Source organism: Bactrocera neohumeralis, unplaced genomic scaffold, assembly GCF_024586455.1.
Source record: "Bactrocera neohumeralis isolate Rockhampton unplaced genomic scaffold, APGP_CSIRO_Bneo_wtdbg2-racon-allhic-juicebox.fasta_v2 cluster11, whole genome shotgun sequence".
NCBI lineage: Eukaryota > Metazoa > Arthropoda > Insecta > Diptera > Tephritidae > Bactrocera > Bactrocera neohumeralis.
The window spans coordinates 5807955-5833977 of NW_026089624.1; the positions used below are offsets into that span (position 1 = coordinate 5807955).

Here is a 26023-nt window from a genome sequence, read left to right on the forward strand (position 1 = left end):
ATATCATCGGCATACACCAACAGCTGTACGCTCTTATAGAAGATGGTACCTTCTCTATTTAATTCTGCAGCTCGAACTATTTTCTCCAAAAGCAGGTTGAAAAAGTCGCACGATAGGGAATCGCCTTGTCTGAAACCTCGTTTGGTATCGAACGGCTCGGAGAGGTCCTTCCCGATCCTGACGGAGCTTTTCGTGGTGCTCAACGTCAGTTTACACAGCCGTATTAGTTTTGCGGGGATACCAAATTCAAACATCGCGGCATAAAGGCAGCTCCTTTTCGTGCTGTCGAAAGCAGCTTTGAAATCGACGAAGAGGTGGTGTGTGTCGATTCTCCTTTCACGGGTCTTTTTCCAAGATTTGGCGCATGATGAATATCTGGTCGGTTGTTGATTTGCCAGGTCTAAAGCCACACTGATAAGGTCCAATCAGTTTGTTGACGGTGGGCTTTAATCTTTCACACAATACGCTCGATAGAACCTTATATGCGATGTTGAGGAGGCTAATCCCACGGTAGTTGGCGCAGATTGTGGGGTCTCCTTTTTTATGGATTGGGCATAGCACACTTAAATTCCAATCGTTGGGCATGCTTTCGTCCGACCATATTTTACAAAGAAGTTGATGCATGCTCCTTATCAGTTCTTCGCCGCCGTGTTTGAATAGCTCGGCCGGCAATCCGTCGGCCCCTGCCGCTTTGTTGTTCTTCAGGCAGGCAATTGCTATACGAACTTCTTCATGGTCGGGTAATGGAACGTCTGCTCCATCGTCATCGATTGGGGAATCGGGTTCTCCTTCTCCTGGTGTTGTGCGTTCACTGCCATTCAGCAGGCTGGAGAAGTGTTCCCTCCATAATTTAAGTATGCTCTGGGCATCAGTGACTAGATCACCTTTGGGGGTTCTACAGGAATACGCTCCGGTCTTGAAACCTTCCGTAAGCCGCCGCATTTTTTCGTAGAATTTTCGAGCATTAATCCTGTCGGCCAGCTTATCAAGCTCTTCGTACTCACGCATTTCAGCCTCTTTCTTCTTCTGTCTACAAATGCGTCTCGCTTCCCTCTTCAACTCTCGGTATCTATCCCATCCCGCACGTGTAGTGGTCGATCGTAACGTTGCGAGGTAGGCAGCCTGTTTTCTCTCCGCTGCGACACGGCACTCCTTGTCGTACCAGCTGTTCTTTTGCACTTTCCGAAAATCAATGGTTTCGGTTGCAGCTGTACGTAAGGAGTTTGAAATGCCGTCCCACAGTTCCCTTATACCGAGTTGTTGACGAGTGCTCTCAGAGAGCAGGAGTGCAAGCCGAGTAGAAAATCGTTCGGCTGTCTGTTGTGATTGCAGCTTCTCGACGTCGAACCTTCCTTGTGTTTAGTGGCGCGCGTTTTTTGCTGCACAAGATAGTGGTCCGAGTCGATGTTAGGGCCTCGGAGCGCACGCACATCTAAAACACTGGAGACGTGTCTTCCGTCTATCACAACATGATCGATCTGGTTGGTAGTTTTTCGATCCGGAGACGCATTTTTCGATCCGGAGACAGCCAGGTAGCTTGATGAATCTTCTTATGCTGGAATCTAGTACTACAGATAACCATATTTCGGGCCCCGGCGAAGTCAATCAGCCTCAACCCATTTGGGGATGTTTCGTCGTGGAGGCTGAATTTACCGACCGTAGTGCCAAATATACCTTCTTTGCCCACCCTGGCGTTAAAGTCGCCAAGCACGATTTTGACATCGTGGCGGGGGCAGCTCTCAAGATTGCGCTCCAAGCGCTCATAGAAGGCATCTTTGGTCACATCGTCCTTCTCTTCCGTCGGGGCGTGGGCGCAAATCAGCGATATGTTGAAGAACCTCGCTTTGATGCGGATTGTGGCTAGACGTTCATTCACCGCAGTGAATGATAGTACTCGGCGACGGAGTCTCTCTCCCACCACGAATCCGACACCAAACTTGCGCTCCTTTATATGGCCACTGTAGTAAATGTCACAAGGACCTACTCGTCTCTGTCCTTGTCCCGTCCATCGCATTTCTTGGACGGCGGTGATGTCAGCCTTTGTCTTTACGAGGACATCAACCAGCTGGGCAGCGGCACCTTCCCAATTAAGGGACCGGACATTCCAGGTGCATGCCCTCAATTCGTAGTCCTTATTTCGTTTGCCATAGTCGTCATCAAAAGGGGGGTCTCTCATCCGAGGCTGGTTGTAGCTCTTCACTGGGGGTGTTTTTTACGTGGCGGGTCCCAAACCCAGCGCACAACTCTTGTAGGGAATGTTTCGCCTTCGAACGGATGTTCTTAGGCTACCCAGAGAATACTTGGTCAAAGACCGGAAGTAGTGAGCTGCTTGAGCCATGTGTAAAAGAATCGTTTCTGGCCACTCCCAAGTGAATGGCGATCAGAGAACTTTTCTCACTTGCGTGAACTTCTACACATGACTCCATCCTCCCATAATACATACAAAATACATATGTAGTTCAGATTTTTATACTCTTGCAACCAGTTGCTACAGAGTATTATAGTTTTGTTCACCTAACGGCTGTATGTATCACCTAACACTAATCGAGATAGACATAGGGTTATAGGGTATTAGGGTAATGAGAAAAGTTAAAATCCGGTTGACGGTATGTCTGTCCGTCCGTCCGTGCAAGTTGTAACTTGAGTAAAAATTGAGATATCTTAATGAAACTTGGTATACAGTTCTCAGTACAAAAAAAATTTCGAGTTCGTAGACGGGCGTAATCAGACCTCTGCCACGCCCACAAATCGCCATTAACCGAAAACCTACAAAGTGACATAACTAAGCATTTGACTAAGATATAAAACTTATATTTGGCACAGGGGATTTCAGTTAGAAGGGGCATCTGTGGGAAGACAATTTTGGAAAAATGGGCGTCGCACCGCCCTCTAATAAGTTTAATGTGCATATCTCCTAAGCCATATCTCAAATTTGCTCGGCGCGAGTACTACAAAAACTCCTACCTATAGCGTGAAAATTGATGAAATGGGATGAAAATCTCGTTCACTCTCCATATAACACACTGTTCAAAACTACTAAAAGTGCGATAAATGATAACTCAATGCGTCAGATACGTAAAGATTTGCCGCCAGGATGGTATGTGAAAGCATTCTTTTCATATTCCTATTGGCTAATAACTACGCCTACTTCCCATAAACCACAATTTTAAATTCCACTCGATTCGTTCAGTTTCCAATACGCAAATCAAGAAGCAATTAATATACCGGGACTACACTTTGCACCCTTAGCGTATGCCACCTTATGACCAAAAAATGTTCAAATCCAACAAAAACTGTTCACGCCCATAGGTACCGAATATTTATACCCCGGTACCTATAGTTAGAAAATATTGGTCAATGTTGAATACATAATTGAAATTCAGGGATAGTACTTAACTGCCAATGGTATGTCTGTATGTCTAAAATGAAATGTTAAATCGGACCAATACTTCCTTTAGTCCCCATACTATATATCTAATATACAGATAATCGAACTTCCGGGTGATTTTGCACCGCATATATCGGCCAATGTGTGCGTTATCTCATTGGAAATGAGCTAACGTGTTTTACTCATAACAACGTATCTTTGTGCCAAAAATGAATAAATTTGTGCGAAAACTTGACTTGCGCCCCACATAACTAATATCAGGATTTTCGAACATCCGACTGACTTTACTCTATATGATCAGTTTTTTAATATGTGACATGTTAAAAGTATGTGATATAGGAAAAAATAGATAAAATTTGGTCAATACTACCCTAACTTCTATACTCGTATACTACATATAATGCTTTTCGTTTTTCTAACAAATCTTATGTATCCGTCAGCATATGAATTATATATATTATGTATATGTATATAAAATTCCTTGAATTTCGATCCTCAGGTTGATGTTTTACATCTTAAGGTATTTCCCTTACTTTGATTCCTGAAAGTTGCAAGAGTGTAAAATGTTCGGTTGCATCTGAACTTAGGCCTTTCCTACCTGTTTAATTAATAATATAGAAGAGAAAGAAAGTTTAGCAACTATACATTCAGCCGAAAAAGAGCTAGGTGATCATTTTTACATAAAGAATGAAATAGTTAATAAGTATAAAACTAATAACAAGACAGAAGAATTAAAAATTTTACACCGAAGAAGAGTTACTTTCATTTCAGAAAACGACTTTGAAAACACGAGCGAAACATTTTTAGAGCATATAGGAAAAGGAAAATTAGGAATATTTTCAGAAACTTCAGAACGTCAAAACAATATAGTAGAGGAAAAAATAGTCGAACTGTTTTCTAATGACAGTCAATAAGAATACTTGTATAGAACTACAACTCAGTACTACGAAAACAGTACTACGAACAGGATTTCGCAAAATAATAAATGGAAAAATCAGTATTATCTAAAGCTCAGATGGGAGTTAACACTCATTATGATAAGCATGACATCATCCACAATTATCACGTCACCCGATCACGCACTCAGCGCATTGCCTGAATATAAAGTCCAAACATCATGCCACATGCTAATCAGCAACAAATGTATGTATATGTTAAGCAAACATATAAATACTAGTTCAATAAGTTACACAAACGTCTTTTGTTATACAGCAACCATAGAGTTCGGTCAAACAATAAAGGAACGTTCTGATATAAGCGCTAACACGCAAGTACATAACTAAAAAATATATATTTTCTTGTATTTCCAATACGGAAGATTATTAATTGGCGCCCAACGTGGGGCTACACAACAAAAGGATTCAGATATAAAATCCTTACAGTGTAGTCAAAGGGATATAAATTTCATATGAAAACATAAAGGAATATAAATTCCATATTTTAAACAAATAAAGTGAAAATACAAGTGAATAAAAAATGACACAGAACGAAATAACAGCTCTAAGTGTAGTCGTACAGAACCTGCAGAGGAGACTGGCGCTAAAGGAAACAAGCCAAGGAACTGGAGTCATACACGAATACCAGGATCAATTATGTTCATACAACAATCCTGGAGATGTAGACCTAAATATATTTAAAATATTACCAATGTTTAGTGGAGACTACCACGATTACCGAAATTGGAGGAAGATGGCTACAACATTAATGTCCAATATATCCATATTTCAAGCATTTAATATATATGCTGAAGCACTCATCATGGTTAGGAGTAAACTCACGGGGAAGCAGCCCAGATATTAATTAATAGCTACACTAAACAAAACTTCGACGCAATAATTGAAAGATTAGATGATTCATGCGCAGACCAGAGACCACTCCGTTCTGGAAGAGGAGATGATGAAGATTCGACAGGAAAATCAACCTCTACACGTACATTACGACAGATTGAATCAATCTCTGAACATCGTGTTATCAAAAATAGAAATGACGCACAAAAACGAATATGTAGCTGAAGCCTTAAGCAAAGAAGTGTAGTCTAAAGCTGTCCGAACGTTTATAACAGGATTAAAAAGCCTGATAACAAAAATGCGCTTTACTCCAGAGAATGCCAAAGTATTAATGAAGCATATGGAATCGCACGCACGATGCAGCATGACTCGCAATACCAACAGTTAGAGTATATTCCACGCATGAGCATGACCGTACCCAGATACAACAAACAATCATTTCAGCAGCCACAGCAAACTCAACCACGTGTCGAACACATGGAAGTAGACCCGTCATCAGCACAATTCAGACGACGCACACACTACATACCACAACAAGCCAACGCCCAGCAACAGCAGTATCAACAAAGAAATATTCAACCACCACAGTAACAACGTCATGGAATATTCAGCGGTCAACGCCTAAACCAGTTTTTGAAGAGAAGCAGAGATACAAATTCAGAAGTACATGGAAAAAATAAAAGAGTCAGCCAGCTCAACGGCGATAACGACGGAGAAGATGTACAGTCTCTCTACAACGAACTAGCCACCGATGAAGAAGAAGCTGAACAGACCCATTTTTTATAAAATACCACGGTCTTCCTACTTGAAGAAGAACTGCACCAAATGGTAAGTCCGTGTATATACTGATAGATACAGGTGCTACAAGCAGTTATGTAAAAAGTGAATATCCATACGCAAAGAAAATATTGTTAGATAAACCACTAAAAACTAGATCTTTACATGGAGGTTCAATAATTACACATAAAAGGAAAATAAATTTGTTACTTCTAGATATTGATAAATTAAAATATTTCGATATGATATTAGGAGATGACAATTTAAAGAAAATGAGAGCTAAAGTTAATATGATGAATTATTCAATTAGTTTTTCAAAAAAAGAAAATAATTTAATAAAGAATGTACTCAATTATACCATAGGTGACGAAACATACAAAAAAGAAATTGATAATTTATTGAAAAATAATTATTGTGGAGAAATTTTACCATTTACAACTACTATAGAAGCAGAAATTAGGACAGAGACCAAAGATCCTGTGTGGGTAAGACAATATCCATATCCTTATTCGGATCACGATTTTGTTAAAAAAGAAATTGAGAAATTATTGCAGAATAATATAATTCAGCCAAGCAAAAGCCCTTATAATTCCCCAATATGGACAGTTTCAAAGAAAGGCAAAGATGAAGAGGGAAAACCTAAAAGAAGAATGGTTATAGATTTCCAAAATCTTAATAAACAAACGATAGCAAATAGATATCCAATTCCTGACATAACAATGACTTTACAGAATTTAGGGAAAGCTACATACTTCACGACACTCGATTTAGAATCAGGATTTCACCAGATCATGATTAAAAAGGGAGACAGAGAAAAAACAGCCTTTTCAGTAAATGGAGCTAAGTATTAAGACTGCCATTCGGGTTAAAAAACGCTTCTTCTAATTCCAGAGATGTGTCGATGATATACTCAGACCGTATATTGGCAAATGTGCATACGTTTATATAGATGATTTCCTGATATATTCCAACTCACCCGAGGAACATATGAGAGATATCTCTAATATAATACAGACATTATACAGAGCCAAAATGAAAATCTCTGAAGAAAAGTCAAATTTTTTTCAGAAGCAAACCGAATTTCTGAGATATGTTATCAAAAAAGGAAGAATAACTGTAGATCCAAAGAAAATAGAAGTTATTGATCGATATAAAATACCAACAAATCTGAAAGAACTTAGGTCATTCATAGGTCTAGCTTCCTATTATAGGAAATTTTAAAAAAAAAACTTTGCACAAATGGAAACATTTCAAAAAATAAAAGCTCAAACGTGAAAGTTACATTAGACAATGAAGCATTAAAAGATATTGAAACACTAAAAAACTTGTTTAAAAGAACAAATAGAATTATACCAACCTGACTTTGAAAAAGGATTCGACCTAACAACTGACGCTAGTAATTACGCCATAGGAGCCGTACTCAGCCAAGGCAGGAATCCAATAGCATTCATTTCTCGAACATTGAGTCAGACCGAACAAAACTATTCGACTAATGAAAAATAAATGTTAGCGATAGTCTGGTCATTAAAAAAACTTAGAAACTATCTATACGGCATAGCCAACTTAACGATATACACTGATCATCAGTCACTAATTTTTTCAATATCCGAGAAAAACCCAAACACAAAGTTAAAAAGGTGGAAAAACCTCATAGAAGAATACGGGGACACATTAAAATACAAGCCTACGAAAACGTAGTCGCAGATGCTTTGTCTCGACAAATAAATATTACTTCCGATAAATCGCAACATTCAGCAGAAACATCAACACAAAATAATATTTGACAGGTAAAATCACCATTTAATTCTTTCAAAAATCAAATACTTGTGGGAGGAAATAATATGTAGGACAGGTGGCAGTATTGTCACTGAACGATAATATGTCGTTCAGATGGTAACACTTTAACTCAGCTGTTAACGAACGAAGCGTCCATCAGCAGCCATCATTGTAACGGTCAATATTGATCGTCCATTTGTATTAGAAACTAAGATTCATTGCTTAAGTTAGTTGTTAAGTGCAGTCGCCGCATGAATTTAAAGTGCGAACAAATAAAATAATAATTTGAATTAAATTAAGAACACGGTGGTTTTCTTTAGAATGAATCTCACATTTGGGGGCTCAACCGGGATGTGTCCGGAAAGTGTTGTGCGGTTACATAAATAATTGAAATATAAATTTAAAGACATTTTTTTGAAATAAATTTTTCCGGTTGCACGGACCAAGTTCCTGATAAATTTGTATAACGGCGTAAAAGCAAAAAACCGTACTCAGTGCGCGACTGTACCCAGTACGCTATAACTGGCAGTCAGCACAGTTTCTAGAAATTTGTATAACGGTGCAAAATCGTAGACGGGCGCATAAGACGCGCAAAGCAAAGCCTAAGTAGCAGAACAACGCAGCAACAGCAGGCAGCAAAGCATCGTAGCAGAGGGCGGCGCACGAAGAAAGCTGAACAACGGCAGCAGAGAAACGGGAGCTAAGATAAGTTATAATGATTTTGTAGTTACTTGAGTAGAAGGGTGTGTTATTTGCACTCAGCTTCGATGTAATGTACATTGTATCGGGTGATTTTTTAAGAGCTTGATAACTTTTTTTTTAAAAAAAAAAACGCATAAAATTTGCAAAATCTCATCGGTTCTTTATTTGAAACGTTAGATTGGTTCATGACATTTACTTTTTGAAGATAATTTCATTTAAATGTTGACCGCGGCTGCGTCTTAGGTGGTCCATTCGGAAAGTCCAATTTTGGGCAACTTTTTCGAGCATTTCGGCCGGAATAGCCCGAATTTCTTCGGAAATGTTGTCTTCCAAAGCTGGAATAGTTGCTGGATTATTTCTGTAGACTTTAGACTTGACGTAGCCCCACAAAAAATAGTCTAAAGGCGTTAAATCGCATGATCTTGGTGGCCAACTGCCCATGCATCCCGAAAAATGCACTGTTTGGTGTGGTTTGTACGCTGGTGGAATCATTGGACCGTATTTTTCAAAGATGCTGTTGGACGCAACGTTACGGTGAATGGCGATCGCTATCGTTCGATGCTAACAAACTTTTTGTTGCCAAAAATGGAAGAACTGAACTTGGTTGACATGTGGTTTCAACAAGATGGCGCTACATGCCACACAGCTCGCGATTCTATGGCCATTTTGAGGGAAAACTTCGGAGAACAATTCATCTCAAGAAATGGACCCGTAAGTTGGCCACCAAGATCATGCGATTTAACGCCTTTAGACTATTTTTTGTGGGGCTACGTCAAGTCTAAAGTCTACAGAAATAAGCCAGCAACTATTCCAGCTTTGGAAGACAACATTTCCGAAGAAATTCGGGCTATTCCGGCCGAAATGCTCGAAAAAGTTGCCCAAAATTGGACTTTCCGAATGGACCACCTAAGACGCAGCCGCGGTCAACATTTAAATGAAATTATCTTCAAAAAGTAAATGTCATGAACCAATCTAACGTTTCAAATAAAGAACCGATGAGATTTTGCAAATTTTATGCGTTTTTTTTTTTAAAAAGTTATCAAGCTCTTAAAAAATCACCCGATATAAACCTACAAGTAACCAATCCTTCATTTTTCACTAACACATATGCAAAAATCTTCTACAAATTAGGCACTTGGTACGGGTTGCCCCTAAATATTCTACTACGAATTAGGCACTTGGTTCGGGTTGCCCCCAAATATTCTGCTACTAATTAGTCACTTGGTACGGGTTGCCCCCAAATATTCTACTACTAAAACGTTAAAATGCCTCAAATCTGCTATAGTGTGTTGCCGTGTTAGGTTTTAAAATTTATAACTTTAACAATATTTTTACAAAATATTCAAATATTTTTCGATTATTTAAATTCCTAAATATTAAATTTAATCAGTTTTGTGCAAAATATTAATTATTGTATCAATATATTATTAAATGTTTCCAATTTTATAAAAAAATCTTTATATTTATATTTAAATAATTATATTTATTTATTATTTATTGTGTAAAAACTATGTACCTGATTTTTTTAGATTTATTTTGGTTTTTGTTTAAATAGTTTCCAGTTGATTGTTTTGACATACATATATTGTCAATGTTATATTTTTAATGTAATTAATATTCATGAATTGTACTTGACCTTGTATATTTATTTATGTCTAGTCATATTTTTTATAATAAGTAGATTGATTTAAAACTGTATAAAATAGGCCTCCTGGTGAACCGAACACTCAAAAAACATCGGTAGCGCGCCTACATTGCAACCTCAGAGGTGGTGAGGAAGAGCAATAAATATCCAATAAACTTTTGTTTCAAAAATATTCTTAAAAGTTTTCATTAATGTTTTCCGTTACAAATACTTTTTCGCAAAAAAGTTGATCTATTACATTTCTTTTAATTACATCCCTGGGCCTAAAAAAGGCAGATTTCGATCAGGTGATCTCAGCTGTGAAAAATTCTTGGAAAACAGCTGATTCTTTTGTTACTTGTAGGTTTATACAATGGTAAAGTAGTAGAATGTGTAGCTTTTAGTTTGTAAGCAAAAACAAAATGTACATTTGCTTTCAAGAATCATAATTAAATTTGTAAAAGCGTATCCGTGATTTGAATTTTTATAAGAGCTAAGAGAAAAATAAATTTGTAAGATGGACGCTGAAACCATTAGGGCAATGACAGTAGAGACGTTAAAAGAAAAACTAAGACACTAGGGTTGTGCGTTACGGGTAGGAAAAAGGAGTTACATCTGCGTTTGCTACAATATTTAGTTTTCGGTGATGAGCAAGATGAAGGGGGATGCGACGACGAATCGGAAAATTCGTTGTACGTGGATGTAAATGCTGCCCCATCGAATTCGCAAAGGGTGTCATTTTCGTTGCGTGACATTAAAGACAGTGTTTCAGATTTTTTCGGTGATGATACTTGCGATGTTCGTCACTGGGTTGAATTTGATGATATGGCTAACTCGGTCGGTTGGAATAATTTAGAACGAAAAAGCGTGGGGTGCTTGGTCATATATCGAGCATTCCACGCTTTTCTCACAATAATGCAGGAATTATTTTTCATTTTTTAGTTTGATATGTTTTAAAAGCGTGTTTTTTAGGTTTTTTTAACTATATTTATTTCTATTCCGATTTCGTGCCCTCTCTCTAAAGCGAAATAATATAAAAACGCTTACATACAAACATGCGTCATACAAACTGCTTGGGCTATACCCTATATACATTGGGTCTATTAAATATTAAACCTTATTCAAATCTAGCAATTAAACAAAAACGCAGCTCAACATAAATAAATAATTGAACATATATTTGCATACATATTCGTATATACATATACACATATTCAAAGTCCACACTGGCAATTTTCCGGCAATACTCCTTGTTATTTGACAAACAAAAACAAATAAGATTGCATACAAAAAAACAAAGATATATCACCCTTCTTACTATCGTCTGAATTTTGATCTCTCTAACGAATTAATTCGCTCTACTCCATTTTTTAAAATATTTATATTATATTATGTATATTAGTATACATATTTGCAAATCAATTACCAAAAGATGAAATTAAATTTTTTAAATATATTCAAAATATTAATTTCAAAAAAAGATACGCAAATGCAACTATGTACTACGAAAGAAAGAACACGAATGCCGAAAAACGTCGCACAGAATTACAATAAGAACACATTAACAGCATATTCTCCTTTCGTCGCCCCTCGCCCCTAAACTAAGAGTAACAAAAAGTTGCTTCGTGTGATAAGACTCTTACAAGAAACATTACAGCATATTCTTTGTACATATACATTAGCACATACTTATGCACAAAGCACATTGATCTCTTCAACGAGCTCTCAATGGCACAAAAATACGTACATACAAGTCCAGGTATTAGGGTGTGCCTAAATACTAACACAAGGACGGAAAAAGTTTGAATAAATTAAAAGTGCTGATTTGATAAAAATAAATCGTTTAAATAATAAATAAATAAAACCAAAGACTTTGCAAAAAGGACCATAAATCTTTCGCAGAATTTTTCTCTCGAAAACTCGTAACGTCGACTCATCGGTTGTTGTCATCGCCCAAGCCTCTGCACCATATAGCAGGACGGGAATTATGAGCGACTTATAGAGTTTAGCTTTTGTTCGTCGAGAGAGGACTTTACTTTTCAATTGCCTACTCAGTCCGAAGTAGCACCTGTTGGCAAGAGCAATCCTGCGTTGGATTTCCAGGCTGACATTATTAGTGGTGTTAATGCTGGTTCCTAAACAGACAAAATTATCTACAACTTCAAAGTTATGACTGTCAACAGTGACGTGAGAGCCAAGTCGCAAGTGCGACGACTGTTTGTTTGATGACAGGAGATATTTCGTTTTGCCCTCGTTCACTACCAGACCCATTTTCTGTGCTTCCTTGTCCAGCCTAGAGAAAGCAGAACTAACGGCGCGGGTGTTGAGGCCGATGATATCAATATCGTCGGCATACGCCAGCAGCTGTACACTCTTATAGAAGATGGTACTTTCTCTGTTTAGTTCTGCAGCTCGAACTATTTTCTCCAGGAGCAGGTTGAAGAAGTCGCACGATAGGGAGTCGCCTTGTCTGAAACCTCGTTTGATATCGAACGGCTCGGAGAGGTCCTTCCCGATCCTGACGGAGCTTTTCGTGTTGTTCAACGTCAGTTTACACAGCCGTATTAGTTTTGCGGGGATACCAAATTCAGACATCGTGGCATAAAGGCAGCTCCTTTTCGTGCTGTCGACAGCAGCTTTGAAATCGACGAAGAGGTGGTGTGTGTCGATTCTCCTTTCACGGGTCTTTTCCAAGATTTGGCGCATTGGTTGCAAATAAATAGAAACGGCAATAATAACACGATATAACATACTCCTTTTTACCAACCTAAATCAAAATTCAAAACTCTATTTACCAAAAGAGTATTCGGTTTTAAGCAATATTGCTTATTCAAATCAGTCGCACTGAGAGAAAAAAAAATTTAATTATTTATACAGATATTTAAAAAAAACAACCAAAATGGCTAATAACGAAAAAAATCAAAATACACCTGTAGGAGCTAAACGCTCAAAACAGGCTAATAAATTTATTTCAGAAAGTGACAGTTTCACTAGATACTGCACTCCTCCTCACCGATTCACGAAAACTCTGAATCGTTATTAGAAGTAAAAGGCCAAAATCTTAAAAATTTTCGGATTGTCCTCCAAACGGATCATGACGCCATTGTAGATTCTGACGATTCAGATCTGCCACATAATTGTAAATCATCGGCTTACGATATTTACGAAAACTGCTTGAACCATTTCGAAGAAACAAAAGCTATGATCTCCGATCAACTAAAGCTCATTAAACCAATTGCACCTACTCCACATCCGAGGCAAGTTCAGGCGTCCACCTCGAGGTGCCCGCTTGTGACAGAGAAACCTTTTACGGAGGTTATGAAGAATGGCCGTCCTTCCGGGAGATGTTCACGGCCGTGTACATAAACCATCCTCAATTATCACATGCGCAAAAATTGAATCACCTCAGATACAAAACTAAAGGTCAAGCAGGCGAAATAGTCAAACAGTTCGCATTAAATGGCGACAATTTCAATTTGGCTTGGGAAGCTCTAAAAGCTAGATATGAAAATGACAGAATACTGGTCGATAAGCAGTAACGACCCTAATGAACTTGCCAAAAATTAAGAAAGAAACAAGTGTAGAATTCATCAAACTAGAATCCATTGTTTCAAATTGTTTGCCGATATTATCGACACTAAATATTCCCACAGACAACTGGGACCCAATTCTGGTAAACATTTGCACCGCCGCATTACCAGAAAAGTCGTTACTTCTATGGGAGCAATCGCTCTCATCACGAAAAAAGTTCCCAACGTGGCAACATATGAAAGATTTTCTCACCACCCAATATGAAATTGCGGAAAGGTTAGAAGAAAAAAATATCAAAACTAAGAACAAACACGACCAAAATGGAAGCCTAAATAGACCCCAAGTTAGTAACAAAAACAATTTAAACAAAAACTTTCACAAAACGCAATCGTTCACATCTGAATAACGAAAACATATGTACGTCATGCGAACTATGTAAAAGAGGGCATAAACTTAAATCTTGCGAGAGGTTTAAAATCTTAAAAGTTAACGAACGAAATAATTTTGTCAGGTCAAAAAGACTTTGCACAAATTGCCTGTCACATGCGCATACATTTATAAATTGTAAAAGCAAATTTAAATGCTTATATTGTCATAAAAGACATCATACAATGCTTCATTATAGCACATATCCCCTATCACACCAAAAAACGGCGCAAATTAAAAAAAACACTGGTTTCATTGCAAAAGCAAATCCCGAAACCTAAAACTGTAAAAATTGCCAAGAGACACCATGTTGCTCAAAGGCACAAAAAATTCAATCGCTGCACAGTGAAATACAAAGTGGACTAGTTGCAGAACCAGTTTCCACCATACCAACTCAAGTTGAGGAAAAATACCTTAATTCACAATTAAGGAAATTTCGAGATATAGGGAAACTTCCTTCTAAATTAAAAGCACATACAACTTTTCGGCCCCGCAGGATGGCCTCCGCCCAATAATGAAAAAAAAAAAAACAATTCTGAACAGATCCTAAAGCGGTGGCGGGCTACTAAACGCCAAAGTAGCGCATACATAAAAAGATAAAATAAAAGCAAATAAACAAAGTTGTATCAAAGTCGAAAAATCGACATTTTTTCGTAAATTTTCAGAATAAATAAAATCTTAAACAAAATTAATGTTCAACGAGCACCATATACCCAATGCGATAGTTTGACGCACCTAGACTTACAAAAAGCAAAGGTCATTCTTATCATTCTTACATAAGCGCTCTCATAAGAGAAGTGGATGGGAATATGTTGTAAAATTTTAACATTCCACTTCAAAAAAAGTAGCTAGAAATTACCACGATACAATTCGAAATGAAGCCGTTCGCAATTCACGGCCATTCTCTCGCAAGATCCCTCTATTGTCACAGTCCTAACTCCAGGGCTAAGGAGTACCCAATCTGGCCAGGCGTGGAGTTACTATCCTTCATAAGCCGAGAATAAATAAAGTCCAAACATTGCCGATAATACAGAAAAGTCATATAATAAACTACCGGTATGCCAAACCGATAAATAATAAATTGTAAATAACAGCTAATAAAATTAATAAAAGCAAACAACTTTTTTGGCGCATCCTAATGCTAGATCGCAATTCACCACAGCTGATGCCACTACAGCACAACTCAACACATCTGTACGCCAACCCACTCAACAAAAAGGACTCACTTCGTTACATACAGTTCGCACATCAACATACGTTTTTTCTTCACGGATCTCGTGCTGCAATTAACTCTCGCACATTAAATCGGATCAATCCTGCATTAATTTTCAACATTTGTTTTTGATATTTCCACGTTGAGTCACGTCGACACCACCTTCCGATTATTTACTTCGTGGTACATCGATCCCGTGCGCTAAGTCAAGTCGATACTAACGTGATACGACGACGAGCCTGCGCGTCATTCTTTGGGCACTCAATTCGGTTAACGTCGGCATTCGCATTTTTAATAACTTTAAAAAATGTTAACTTGTATAAAAGACATTTGTATATTAAATAAACATTAAATTAAAACGATTGTTCATTTGGCGTTTTCTTTGGCGATCATAAAAATGATTTGTACTCCCGTTTGCATATTTAACCCTTAAATGCCCAAGGCCTCAGATTTTTGTAAAAAATTTATATGTTATGTAAAAATATATGTGGAACTGATAGTTTGAAAAAAATTAGAAGCAGGAATCAAAAGTAGCAAAAATAATGATAGTAACAACAATGACAGTGAAAAAACATGAGGCTATCAATAGTAGTATCCCCAGGACAAGTCATTTAACAAAGGCACAAAAATATCTACATTAGTTCAAAACTACGCAAAACTTTTTGTAAACCTTAATGAAAAATTAAGCTATACTAAAAACGTGCAGGCGGAAATCAGAACTAGAAATGATTCATCTGTACACTCTGGCATTAAAAGAGGAAGTTAATAAACAAATAAGAGAATTATTGGATGACGGTATAATACAGCCATCGAGATTCCTATACAATTCAACTGTGTGGATTGTTCCAAAAAACTTGATGCCTCTGGGAAGCAAAAATATAGAATGGTTACAGATTATAGAAAACTCAACTCAGTAACAATAGTAGATAGGTACCCCATACATAAAATTAAAGAGGTCAAAATTGGATTCCAAATAATACCTTTGAAAGACAGACATAGAAAATACCGCTTTCTCCGTTAGCAACGAGAAATTCGAGTTTACTCGGTTACCATTCGGTCCGAAAAATTCTCCAGCCATATTTCAACATGCACTCGGTGATATCTTAAGGGCGTTATATCTACATAGATGACATTATTATATTCAGCAAAAATTATGAATCCTACATCAAGAACTTGGAGACAATTTTTCGAACTCTGCAGGAAGCCAACATGAAATGCCAGTTGGACAATTGAAAGTTTTTTAGGGACAAAGTCGAATTTCTTGGGTTTATTAATTTCGACAAAGGCGTGGAAATGAATCCAAAAAAAAATGTTAACAATTTCTAACTATCCTCTTCCCAAAACTCTTAAAGATCTAAGAGCCTTTTTAGCTCTGCCCGGCTATTATAGACGATTTACCATAGATTTCGCTAAAATTGCAAAACCACTTAGCTCTATTTTAAGATGGACGAGTGTCTAAACGAGAGTCTGTAAATAGACTCATCAACTTCGATCAAGAAGCTGTTGAAGCAACCAATAAGACTAGAATTGCATTACTATCAAATCAAATTTTACAATATCTCGATTTTACTAAAGAATTCCATCTGACAACAGACGCTATAAATATTTTTATGGAGCAGTTCTATCTCAGAATGACGGGCCAATAACATTCCTTAGCCAAAACAGAAGAAATTTACGCTACCAACGAGAGTGAAATGCTCGCCATAATTTGGGCATTGAAGTCCCTCAGGATGGAGTCACGTGTAGAAGTTGGAGGATGGAGTCATGTGTAGAAGTTCACGCAAGTGAGGAAAGTTCTCTGATCGCCATTCACTTGGGAGTGGCCAGAAACGATTCTTTTACATACTTATGACTCAAGCAGCTCACGACTTCCGGTCTTTGACCAAGTATCCTCTGGGTATCCTAAGAATAACCGTTTGAAGGCGAGCTAAAGTGAGAAGGCGAAATATCCCCTATATAGGGTTGTGCGCTGGGTTTGGGACCCGCCACGTAAAAACACTCCCAACGAAACGGAACAACAAGCCTCGGATGAGAGACCCCCCTTTTGATGACGACCATGGCAAACGAAATAAGGACTACGATTTAAGGGCATGCACCTGGAATGTCCGGTCCCTTAATTGGGAGGGTGCCGCTGCCCAGCTGGTTGATGTCCTCGTGAAAATAAAGGCTGACATCACCGCCGTCCAAGAAATGCGATGGACGGGACAAGGACAGAGACGAGTAGGTCCTTGTGGCATTTACTACAGTGGCCATATAAAGGAGCGCAAGTTTGGGTTGGGATTTGTGGTGGGAGAGAGACTCCGTCGCCGAGTACTATCATTCACTGCGGTGAATGAACGTCTAGCCACAATCCGCACCAAAGCAATCACAACAGACAGCCGAACGATTTTCTACTCGGCTTGCACTCCTGCTCTCTGAGAGCACTCGTCAACAACTCGGTATAAGAGAACTGTATTTCAAACTCCTTACGTACAGCTGCAACCGAAACCATTGGTTTTCGGAAAGTACAGCTGGTACGACGAGGAGTGCCGTGTCGCAGAGGAGAGAAAACAGGCTGCCTACCATGCAACGTTACAATCGACCACAACACGTGCGGGATAGGATAGATACCGAGAGTTGAAGAGGGAAGCGAGACGCATTTGCAGACAGAAAAAGAAAGAGGCCGAAATGCGTGAGTACGAAGAGCTTGATAAGCTGGCCGACAGAGGTAATGCTCGACAATTCTACGAAAAAATGCGTCGCCTTGCAGAAGGTTTCCAGACCGGAGCATACTCTTGTAGAACCCCCAAAGGTGATCTAGTCACCGATGCCCAGAGCTGAAAGGAGAATCGACACACACCACCTCTTCGTCGATTTCAAAGCTGCTTTCGACAGCACGACAAGGAGCTGCCTTTATGCCGCGATGTCTGAATTTGGTATCCGCGCAAAACTAATACGGCTGTGGAAACTGACGTTGAGCAACACGAAAAGCTCCGTCAGGATCGGGAAGGACCTCTACGAGCCGTTCGATACCAAACGAGGTTTCAGACAAGGCGACTCCCTATCGCGCGACTTCTTCAATCTGCTGCTGGAGAAAATTATTCGAGCTGCACCCTTTTATAAGAGTTTACAACTGCTGGCGTATGCCGATGATATTGATATCATCGGCCTCAACACCCGCGCCGTTAGTTCTGCTTTCTTCAGACTGGACAAGGAGGCAGAGCAAATGGGTCTGGCAGTGAACGAGGGCAAAACGAAATATCTCCTGTCATCAAACAAACAGTCGTCGCACTCGCGACTTGGCTCTCACGTCACTGTTGACAGTAATAACTTTGAAGTTGTAGATAATTTGGGCAATTGAAAAGTAAAGTCCTCTCTCGACGAACAAAAGCCAAACTCTATAAGTCGCTCATAATTCCCGTTCTGCTATATGGTGCAGAGGCTTGGACGATGACAGCAACCGATGAGTCGACGTTACGAGTTTTCGAGAGAAAAGTTCTGCGAAAGATTTATGGTCCTTTGCGCATTGGCCACGGTGAATATTGCATTCAATGGAACGATGAGCTGTACGTGATATACGACGACATTGACATAGTTCAGCGAATTAAAAGACAGCGGCTACGCTGGCTAGGTCATATTGTCCGGATGGACGAAAACATTCCAGCTCTGAAAGTATTCGACGTAGTACCCGCCGGGGGAAGCAGAGGAAGACCTCCACTCCGTTGGAAGGACCAAGTGGAGAAGGACCTGGCTTCGCTTTGAATATCCAATTGGCGCCTTGTAACGAAAAGAAGAAACGACTGGCGCGCTGTTGTTAACTCGGCTATAATCGCGTAAGGGGGTGTCTACGTCAATTAAGAAGAAGAAGAAGTCCCTCAAAAACTACAATTATGGTAAATCAAGAGTCAAAACCATCAACCTAACTCATTCTCTTAGCAGTTGGAACGGTAACGCGAGAATCAAAAGATGGAAGGCGTATTTAGGAGAATATAATTATGAATTGTTATACCACCCAGGTAAAAGTAATATTGAAGCGGATGCGCTATCGCGAGTTATTCAAGAGAACTAAGTTCTCTCAACTCAACACAGTGCCGACAGTTTATCGGAATACCTAAATTCAAGTATTGAAGTCCCAATCAACCTTCAAAAATTACATCTTCATTCAGAAAGATTAATTTACAGACTATAAATTCAATATCCCTTTTCCGACTAATAAATATTAAATTAACTACTAAATAAATATTTCAACCTATCCGTCATCAACGGAATTCGTGCAACAGAAGAAAAAATGAGCGTAATCCTAAATCTGTATCCAAATAATTTCAAAAATATTAAGACCTGGTTTACTTCTTTTATTGTTCAAGACCGCATAACAGAAGTAAAGCAAGATGAACAAATTTTACAACTTCATAATAGAGCTCATCGTAATTACAATTAGCAAAGAAATTCTACTTTCCAGGAATGAAAAGTAAAATTGAAAGATTAGTAAAACAATGTCAAGTATGTAGAAACAGACATCCTCCGAATCCTCATATTAAAGAAACTACCATACCATAATTTCTAGGATTTTTACACATAGACATTTACTCGAGAGAGAAGGTACTAGTTCTAACTGCAGTGGATAAGTTCTCAAAGCTTGCACAAGACAGAATCGTTAAATACAAATCTATCGCAGATATAAAAAAACTCTTGCAGAAGCCATTTTTCTATCAGGGTGTACCAAAGTATGTCGTAATGGACAATGAAAAATTACTTAATTCCGAAAGTATAACTTTCATGCTGAGAGAACAGCTTAACATTCAAATATTCACAGCACCCCTATAAAAGTTCAGTCAACAGGCACGTTGAAAGGTTTCATTCAACCTTATCTGAAATCATGAGGCGCCTAAAGTTAAAACGTAAACATCGAACTTTTAAATAACTGTTTAGTAGAGCTATTTATGAATATAATTATGCTATCTATTCAGTTAGAAAAAATTACCTTTGGATGTCTTTCCTTTTGGCAGAAATGCCCAAACGAACTCCGAAAAATATGAAAAAACCGACTAGACAATATTGACAAAATTAACGAAGACAAAAAAATTATCTTGACACCCACAACAAAAATAAAAAGCGAACAATATTTTACGAACAAGGACAAGAGATATTTGTCAAGAAGAAACCCACGTTAGGATCTAAAATCACCAATTATACAGATGCACAAACAATATCAGTTTATAAGGGAATCGAGAAGATACGAACATCCACAATTAAAATTATTAATCTCATAAATTTGGACCAAATATTAATGAGAATTACTTACACGACAATAGTCTTTAACACACCCTTCACCACGAGACCACACAAACTTTCACCACTTTACATGCAAAAATATCATCAAATATGTCCCAGACCATGACGATCTAGTCGTGATAGAGCAAAACTCCGATATACATATTCATTTTGCATAATACCACCACACTCCTATACATTTGTGAGTACCACAACGTGTCACAAAGTTATAAGTCATAAAGTAAAATTAAGACAAAATACAATGGTTGTGAACACGTCGTTATAAATTTGTTGTTGTAAATCACTTATCAATCAGCTGATTGAAAAAACATAAATTACAATATTTGCAAAAATAAGTATTTCGCAGTCAAAATGCCAAGGAGAGGTGAAAATTTTAAAATAATGGACAGCGCATCCATCCTCTCCTTGGCAAGAATCAGGCATTAACCCTGATAACACTTAACTCAAGTGAGTTTTACCATTATAAGCAAGTCTCACTTTGATATTTATTTACGTAAAAATTAATTTCTAGGCGACGACGAAGATGCGGACGAAATGTTTGAAAATTTTTCATTGAGTTTACTTTGTTTATTAAACACTCGTAGAAGTGTTCATCTCGGAATACCAAAGTCATCCCAATGGCGACATAATGTACTTAGGAACTTTGAAGACAGCCGTTTCAACGAAATGATTCGTGTTCGCCCGGACGAATTTCGTCGCATACTAGATTATATAAAGGACGATAGTGTATTTAACACAAATTCTAGTGGAGCACAACTTCCTTTAGATCTACAATTAAAAATAGTGCTATTTAGGTTGGGATCTTCCGGAGATGGATTATCTATACGAAAGGTTGCTTCATTGTTTAGCGCGTATTTAAAGCAATATTGAAATTAAAAGAGAAGTTTCTATTTTGGCGAAATGAAAATGAACGGTTGGAAATTGTTACTGCACCGCGGAAAGAGATGCTAGGTTGTATAGGATATATTGATGGATCCGAATTAAAGATGGCTGAAGCGCCAGCTAAAAAACATGAACTTTTTTATTCACGAAAACGCCAATATGCTATTAACATGGAAGCTGTTTGTGACTATAGGCTACGAATAAGACAAGTCACAATAGGATACCCTGGAAGTGTTCATGACGCCAAAATCTTCTTGAATAGCCCTCTTGCAAAACATCCTCAACGATTTTTATCTAACTCTCAGTGGATTGCTGGAGATAGCGCCCATCCACTCAAGCAATTTTTATTAACACTACACTACTGAAGAAAGAAAAAGTTTCAACAAGTACTTTTCAAAATATCGTGAGCGAATTGAGAACTGTTTTAGCATTTTAAAAGAAAAATTCGGTAGCTTGAAGGAATTGAAGTTTAGAATGATAAATGAGCAAAATAAATAAGAATGCAATAAGTGGATCATGGTATGCCGCATTCTCCATAATATGGTAATCAATTTTCGAATTGAAACTGAAGAAAGCGTTAAAATTAACCCACCTCAATATAGCTTACCACCAGGAAGTAACACAAGATCTAGCCTTCTTGACTTCATACAAAATCATACATTAACTTAAATACTTACAACTTTACTTTTTTAATTTAAAAATTAATATAAAAATTAATTATTAAAAATAAACTTCAGGTACATTAATTCACTTTAGGTAATTTAAAATTATCTTGCACCACTTCTTCCAGTTCTTCCACTTATTTGTATTTGTGTTTTAATTCCTCCATTGCCAATCTTTCTTTCATTTGTATTTCCATTATTTTTAATATTTCATTACTTTCCAGTTCTCTTAATTTCATCTACATTTCTTTGTCTTTTAGTAATAATTCTTGCTTTTCCCTTAACTCTACTTCTTTTTCTTTAATCATCAATTCCCTTTCTCTTAATTCCAACTCTTTCTCCTTAAAACTCATTTTTTACTCGGTTTTCTGCTTTTTCAGCTTTATCATTTTAGACTGAAATTGCAGAATATCTGATGCCGCAGTTCTGGAATGTATTGCTTTACGAATTGTCTTATTATTATTATTCGCCTTCGCATATAGCCGCAGAAGACGCTGACTCGTTGAGGTCTACTTCCGAATAGTCTTCGTTGTTCTCCAAACTGTCGTTTATTACTGCTGACTCAACCACTCCACCGCCGAAAATTTCATCCATTTCATAAAAAACGTACACATTTTAAGTAAAGTGGCTGAAATAAAAATGTCTAGTTATTCTAAGTACCACTAGAAGAATGAAAAACATTTAAATTCTCAAGTTCTGATGCGATTTACTAGTCTTTCCGCTTCATTTTATGGTTTGAACCATTTACACAAATTCGCAATTGTCCTCAATACTATTTGTTTCACTTCTATAAGCACGCAGAAACTGTGAAAATTTAGTTTTATTTACAAAACAAAATCTTACCCTTCATAGTTTCGCCTTCCATACTCCCTGCACCCGTCGAGCCTTCCCATGCTTTTGCTTTGTTATATGTTGTACGCATATAACGAACCTTCGAGCGTGTCAGCTTCCAGTCCACCGCAATGTTGCTCTCCTTTGAAAATCGTCTATAATACATTTGAGACGTTGGCTTCTATAATTAAAATTATAATAGATTACTTTTAAGTTGTATTTTAATTAATAGATTTACCTCAAAACCCCTGTTTTGTGTCAAAAATTCAATCAATGCCTTTTCATCTTCAAACAGCCACTTTCTGGTTGGGTTGGAACGCACCCACTTTGATTTTGTCTAAAAGCGCATTTAATTAGTTAAATTGTATTTATTATGCATTTTTATATTACCTGTATAACATTATTTTACTCCATTATTCTGAAAACCCTCGACAAAAGAAAATTGAAAGAAATTTAAATTTAAACACAAATGTAACCACAACACAAAAGCAAACTGATGTAAACAGAAATCAGCTGATCTGATTAACCTATTTTAGTATGCAATCAACGACAAATTTTTTACACTAGCATAAAAACTTATGATTTTATGATTTTACGATGCTTTAAGACACGTGTGAGTACCCCAAATGTTAAGATACCGAACTTTGATAAAACCTATTACCAAAATATACTTTTAAAACCGACTGTCAAATATAATTCAGTTATCCATTTAGAACAAAACGAAATACATATTTGTGTTCAAAGAAGAAATATATCACATTCAAAATGATTTTAAAACTATAATAAATGTAACAATATCCCATAAGAATACAATTGTTAGTTTTAGGAATACCAAATAAGTTAGGGGAGAAAGATCACTTTGCACTTTTAGAAACGCCAATTCTATCCCACAGATTAAACAGATTGGTAAGGGTCTCATCTTGTTGAGCAAATTTAATGGATCAGTCACATTGAACAGCTTTAGCAGTCAAGTAGTAAGAAGTTACTTGGTTAATTTTGAGAACGACACTATGTTCGTCGCGAATAAGGAATTTAGCAACATCGAACCAATAATTATGAAACCCTAAAATGACTGTGTAAAACATTTATTTTATTGTTGGTCGAAATGTGTCGTTGCTTCATAAAAAATAAAACAACGATACTTGCAATGTAAATAATTTGTATGTCACCGAACTCAAATTTATGAATAATACATACATGAAACGTTATTACTTGTACTTTTCCTTTTATAAGCAGAAGTAAAAGTGATAACCAATTATGTAAGAATATACGTTTTGTTTTACTCCACTTAAAAGAGTACTTAAGTCAAATAAGTGTCAATGCAATAAAATATTTATTTATTTATTTATAAAAGTTTACATAACAATAAATTATTACATAAACTAAAGATAACGCAGCGCTAGCGTCGGAGGCTTTCGGCTGGCATGTTGACTAGGGCGGTTTCATATGCGTCGAAGTAGGTCGGTCTCTCTGAGGAAGTTATATATCTTGCTAATATTATTGTCAGTAGGGTTTTTTAACAGCTCTGTAGGATTAATATCATTGAAATAGTGTAGTCTTTGGGCGTCAAGTTTCGGGCAGCAATCCAAGAGGTGGTTAATGCTAAGTGAAAAGTTACAGAAAGGGCAGCAACTAGGTGTAGCGCCTTGAAGCAAATGAGAGGTTGTAATAATCGTGTGGCCAAGTCGGAGACGGGTATATGGAGTAATGTAATTTGTGGGGATGGTCAGAGAGAAGCAGGGCTTTGTACGACTGGGGTTGATTGAGGAGTAGTGATGGTTATATCGGCTCCACTCGGTTAGCAGTTTTTTTGCCTCTCATTATTTATAATCCGATAGATATCCCTTTTAAATAGAACGTTGGAAGTTATGGTAGGAGTAAGAACCATATCTTTAGCGATCTTATCGGCAATCGTGTTGCCGTTTATATCTGCGTGACCCACATGATTTTGATATTCTGGGGATGTGAAATAAGGATGTCATGAATGTTTTCAATAACGGGGTTGGTTTGGTTACATCCCTTAATAGCTTGAAAGCATGACATACTGTCAGAGCAAATTATACTTTTTCCTTTATTTCGTACGGAATAAAGCATCGCGTTGAATATTGCCACGGCTTCTGCTGTGTAAATCGAGCAGAAATTAAACAAGATACCATAAGAAATTACTTCTCCATGTTCTTTCACGACAGCAAATGAAGTCTGTGATGATTTTGAGCCGTCGGTAAAAATCAGATCCCATCCAGTGGATTTATATTTAGTTGCCACTTCAAGGAGATTTGCGTTGTATACATCGTTGGGAGTATCCGCCTTCCGCAGATGGACAAGTTCATTGATAAAAGAATCATTTCTAAACAGCCACGGCGGATGAATGCTTTTGAGAATATGAGGCCTTTGGAGTGGAATGCCGATATCCTTTGCGAATTTGCCGCATAAGTAAACAGATGATTGCACTTTGGGTGGCCGTTTGCGCGAAATCGCTAATTGTAGGTCCGTTCTAAGAAGAGCATTCGGTGAAAACATCAGCTTAGCATAGAGTTTGCGAATTGAATCTTCGGCGTCATCGAATATTGTATTTAGCCCAGATTCTGCGAATAAATTATTTAAGGGAGTCGTTGGAAACGCGCGCAGCGATCTTCGAATAGCAGCGTGGTAAGGGGCATTAAGCATTTTCAACTTATTTTTTGCATGGTGTCCATAAACTTCCAAACCGTATTGTATAATTGAGACAATAAGTGCCCTGGTTACGTTAATCAACAGTGCCGGACCGATGAATGAGCGCTTTGCGGAGAGGTACTTAACTATTAATAGCTTGGACATTAATCTATCTCTTACATATTGACAATGTTGTGCGAAAGAGTACTTAGAGTCTAATATTATACCTAAAAACTTAAGGCTATTTGTACAATTTATAGTTATATCGGAAAAAGTTATGGTATGGGTGATACAGTTTCTTTTTCTACAAATGTGCAACAATTTGGATTTGCTAGGGGATATTGAAGCGCCGGAAGTTTGCGACCAGGAGAAGATTTTGGAGAGGATATCAGAAAAGGTTCTTTGAACTGCTGCTTGATCAGAGTACACCAGAACATCGTCAGCGTACAGTTGGTGCTCAATAGTGGTAAATTTAGATAGTAATTCGCTAAGTTCATCAAA

The 26023-nt window shown here is 37.6% G+C and overlaps 1 protein-coding gene and 1 pseudogene across 1 annotated transcript in view; both read right to left on the reverse strand.

Moving 5' to 3' along the window:
• Positions 1-355: 355 nt before the first annotated feature.
• The window catches only part of LOC126765715 (craniofacial development protein 2-like), a 358631-nt gene continuing 332963 nt past the window's right edge, over positions 356-26023 (reverse strand). The window contains exon 2 of the mRNA XM_050483453.1: positions 356-884. The gene's annotated coding sequence lies outside the window, so the exon portion shown is untranslated. The remainder of the gene's footprint in view (positions 885-26023) is intronic.
• On the reverse strand, positions 22043-23284 carry LOC126765760 (uncharacterized; annotated as a pseudogene).